The 4812-nt window shown below is 41.1% G+C and overlaps 1 pseudogene; it reads right to left on the bottom strand.

Annotated features, from left to right (window-relative positions):
* Positions 1 to 366: 366 nt before the first annotated feature.
* LOC129686857 (aldo-keto reductase family 1 member B1-like) lies at positions 367 to 1358 on the bottom strand (annotated as a pseudogene).
* Between the last annotated feature and the right edge of the window lie 3454 nt (positions 1359 to 4812).

Here is a 4812-nt window from a genome sequence, read left to right as displayed (position 1 = left end):
GAGTGTTTTAAAATTATCATGCCCACAAGAAAGCATTAACTTAAGTGAAGAAAACCATGAAGTGGTAACTTAGTGAGTATGAGCATTTGTTAACTGGGATAACAAACCACTAATATGAACATGAGGTAATGAAAGGGGTATTAAGGTCATCTTTTTTTTTTTTTCTTTCTTCACAAAAGCAGTTTTTACTTGAGGCAAAGAGAAGTCTGATGCAAAGGATTGCAATTCTAAGCTCTCAAAAATTTAACTGGCACTACTCAGGCTATAAACTTTCTTCTCTTTAGATACTTGTGTTAAATGTCCTCCAGGTGGAAAGGAAAGACCAAGTAAGGCTAAGAGAAGCACCTCAGCTATAGATACTGCTCTTCAGAACCTATATGATGGTGCAGAGGGACACAGGCCACAGGCCACTAGCACGGACAGACGTGGCAGGACAAACAGTTGCAAGTCACGTGTGGAAGAGCAGGGATCTCCAGCTTCAGACTTCTGCATAAAGGGGTAATCCTTGTGTATGGACCAGCTCATCAAGGTGCACATCCTCCAGTTCCTGTTGTACCTGAGTACAGTGGTACCATCCTCACTGCTCAGCTCAAAATCAAAGACCTTAAAGTTCTCAGCAGTGCGAGACCTGGAGATCGCCACCAAGATCCTCTGTATAGGCAATCAGATCAGCACCTTGTCTATAAATTTATTGCACTTGGCTTCAATTGTCTTAATCGTGGAATCCTACTGGAGAAAAGGGTCTTTAGGCTTGGCCCAAGGCCTGTCAAAAGACCCAAATGGACTGTGCACAGTCACCAAGATGATTTTGGAGTGACAGTAGTCAGTCAACTTCTCCTGAGTTAGGTTTGGGTGGTACTCAATCTGGTTAACTGCAAGCTGCTATTTTAAGTCAAGTTTGTTTAGGATCCCCTCAGTCTGTGAAGCTGGAGACACCAATCACTTTGAACAGCCCTGCATCCACTAGTTGTTCCATGGCTATCCAAGTATTCCCAAAATTGGTGTCACTAGGAATTACATTCCATGATGCATCCAGTGTGAAACAGTCAGACCTAGGCATTAAGCCTGCTGACCAGTAAATAAAGCAGAGGTCCAGGTAGTCACTGAGTGTCTTCTGGCAGGGTCCTTTCACCATGCTCTTGTGGAAAGTGCACTACAGCTTGCTGACAATGAAGAGCTCACACCACCTGCTCCTTGAGCTTCTCCCATAGTGCAACTCCCAAGTTCTTCTCATTCTGGAACACCTGGGTTCAGTCAATGTCAATAGCGACCTTCAGAGCCTCAGGAGCTGACTTCCAGGTGTCCAGGCCCAGTATGGGCATCTTGGCACTGTAGTTAAGTTACAGATGGCTGGTCATGACAGGTGCATGTTAAATACACTGACCGGCAACTGTCTAAGAAAATCTTAATATTTATATAATAATATGTGAAGTTAGCATAAGTTTGAGAGCAATAAAAAGCCATAACAATATCTCCATGCTGCCTATTGGGTGCAAACCACCATTCTGCCTTTATAGGTGTCGCCTTCCCATCCACCAAAACTAGCATGGATGTTTACTTCAGAATCCTGAGATTTTAAGAATAACATTTCGTTATTTCCTTGTTTTAATTGCTGAGTAATATTCCATTGTATAAGTGTACCACGAATTATTTATTTATTTATTTATTTATTTATTTTTTATTTTATTTTTTTCTTATCAGTTACATTTTATTAACTCTGAATCCCAACCGTGTCCCGATCCCTCATTCCCTCCCAGTCCCTCTCTCCCTCCCTCATCTCCACCGTGCCCCTTGCCAAGTCCACTGATAGGGGGGACCTCCTCCCCATTCATCTGATCCTGTTTTATCAGGTATCTTCAGTACTGGCTGCAAAGCTCTCCTCTGTGGCCTAACAGGACTGCTCCTCCCTTGGGGGGTGGGGAGGCCAAAGAGCCAGTCATTGAGTTCCTGTTAGAAATAGTCCTTGTTCCCCTCACTATGGGAAACCAATTGGTTACTGAGCTACCACAGGCTACAACAGAGCAGAGGTTCTAGGTTACATTCATACATGGTCCTTGGTTGCATGTCAGTCTCAGAAAAGACCCTGTGCCCAGATATATTTGGTCCTTGTGGACCTCCTATCCTTTCCTCATCAGACTAACTCCCCTTCTTTCTTATGATTCCCTGTACTCTGCCAAAGGTTTGGTCATGAGTCTTTGCTTTGAAAACACTGCTAGTTAGAGTCTTTCAAATGCGCTCAGTAGACTCCTGTCATATGTTCAATGCGCATCCTATCTGTCTTTCTAAACGAGGATTGATAATCTTAGCCCATGTCCGCTCTCTTGATTATCTTTTTTAGGTGTATAGATTTCATTATGTTTATCATATCTTATAGGTCTATATAAGTGAGTATATACCATGTTTGTCTTTCTCCTTCTGGGATATTTCACTCAGGATGATCTTTTCTAGATCCCACCATTTGCCTGCAAATTTCATGATTTCCTCCTTTTTGATTGCTGAGTAGTATTCCATTGTGTAAAAATACCACAATTTCTGTATGCTTTCCTCCGTTGATGGACATCTGGGTTGTTTCCAGTTCTGGCTATTACAAATAATGCTGCTATAAACATGGTTGAGCAAATATCCCTTTTGTGTACTTGAGCAAATATACCACTGTTATATACCTAGCAGTGGTATATCTGGGTCTTGAGGAAGCACTATTCCTAATTGTCTTAGAAAGCGCCAGATAGATTTCCAGAGTGGTTGTACCAGTTTACATTCCCAGCAGCAGTGGAGAAGGGTTCCCCTTTCTCCACAACCTCTCCAGCATGTGTTGTCACTTGAGTTTTTCATTTTGGCCATTCTGATGGGTGTAAGGTGATATCTCAGGGTCGTTTTGATTTGCATTTCCCTGATGGCTAATGAGGATGAGCATTTCTTTAAGTGTTTCTCTGCCATTCGATATTCCTCTGTCGAGAATTCTCTGTTTAGCTCTGTTCCCCATTTTTTAATTGGATTACTTGGTTTGCTGCTTTTCAGCTTCTTTAGTTCTTTGTATATACTGGATATTAGTCCTCTGTCAGATAAAGGGTTAGTGAAGATTCTTTCCCAATCTGTAGGCAGGCGTTTTGTTTTGATGACAGTGTCCTTTGCTTTACAGAAGATTTTCAGTTTCATGAGGTCCCATTTATTGATTGTTGCTCTTAGAGCCTGTGCTGTTGGTGTTCTGTTCAGGAAGTTGTCTCCTGTGCCATTCCTCTGTTGGGAGACATCTAGGTTATGTCCAGATACTGGCCTTTACAAATAAAGGTACTATGAACATACTTGACCAAATGTCCTTGTTGTATGTTTGAGCATCTCTTGGATATATGCCCAGAAGGCATATAGCACTATAGCACTAATTTTCTGAGAAAGGACCAGACTGAATCCCCCTCTGTGGGGTATCCTCTCACCTGTGAAACACAATCACTTGTGTTTTGTGGCCGCGAGTTCTGATTGCTGGTCACTGTGCCAATCCTGCTGTGCTGCTGCTCAGAATGAGAGTCCTCCCGGCGCTGCCATCTGCCCCTCCCCGATTTTCCCTGTCTTTAGGCTGTCATTTTGTTTTGTTGACAATGTCCTTTCCTTTACAGAAGCTTTTCAGTTTCATGAGTTCCCATTTATAGATTGTTGATCTTAAAGTCTGGTACTGTTGGTGTTTTGTTCAGGAAGTTGTCTCCTGTTGAAATGAGTTGAAAGATCTTTCTCACATTTTCTTCTAACATATTTAGTTTGTCTGGTTTTATGTTGAGATCTTTGATCAACCTGGAATTTACTTTAGTGCACGGTGGTGATAAATATTGATCTATTTGCATTTTCTACATGTAGACATCCAGTTATACCAGCACCGTTTGTTGAAGATGCTGTCTTTTTTCCATTTTATAGTTTGGCTACTTTCTTTTCTCCTAAGCAAAGATTTTGATGCATATTTCTTAAATTTATTTAAAATTGTACTGTTCATACTGATGACCACCTTGGTCACTTACCCTTTTGTAATCTTTGGCTATTTCTCTGTGTATTCTTCAACCCTATTTTCTATTGCCTGTGTTCATGTTTACATGTAAATTACTTTGACTTTATCACTTTTCTGAGGCCCCAGAGTACAATATTGACTTTAAACCCTTGATCCTTGTAGTGGGGGTTATGTAACATCACCATAAATGTCAAGTGGAATCTTTTTACAACTTCTCAATTTAAGAAATATTCCAGAATTTGGTTATGAGTTTCAGCATATCCTTTGATACCTTGCTTGTTTGAGTCTTTCAACAGCCCTCTGTGGTAGGTTCCTGTCCTGTTCCCTATTTTTTCCCTCTTCTGATGTCCACCCCTTTGCCTTTTGATCACCTCCCCCTGATGGGAGTGCAACTTTACCAGGTCACAGAGGACAACGCAGCCAGTCCTGATAAGACCTGATAAGCTAGGGCCAGATGGAAGGGAAAGAGGACCTCCCCTATCAGTGGATTTGGGGAGGATCATGGGAGAAGATGAGGGAGGGAGGGTGGAATTGGGAGGGCATACGAGAGGGAGCTACAGTGGAGATGCAAATTGAATAAACTCTAATTTATAAAATAAATATATAAATAAATATTTTTTTGAAAAAAGAAAAAAAATCCAAACCAAAATAAAAGCAACAAAAATATCCCAGACCTCCACAATCTCAATCTGTATCTCGGTAACTTCTTTTTTTTTTTTGGATGGCCAAGATCAAAGTTTTAATAAATCACAACATGGTACTGAGTTTTTTTTATATCTGAGTTGTGTGTGTGTGTGTCCATATGCGTAGCTATATGTGTT

The sequence above is a fragment of the Psammomys obesus genome, unplaced genomic scaffold, assembly GCF_907164565.1.
Source record: "Psammomys obesus unplaced genomic scaffold, mPsaObe1.curated_primary_1811, whole genome shotgun sequence".
NCBI lineage: Eukaryota > Metazoa > Chordata > Mammalia > Rodentia > Muridae > Psammomys > Psammomys obesus.
Note: the sequence above shows the minus strand (reverse complement) of the source record. Positions and strands in the feature narration are given on the sequence as shown.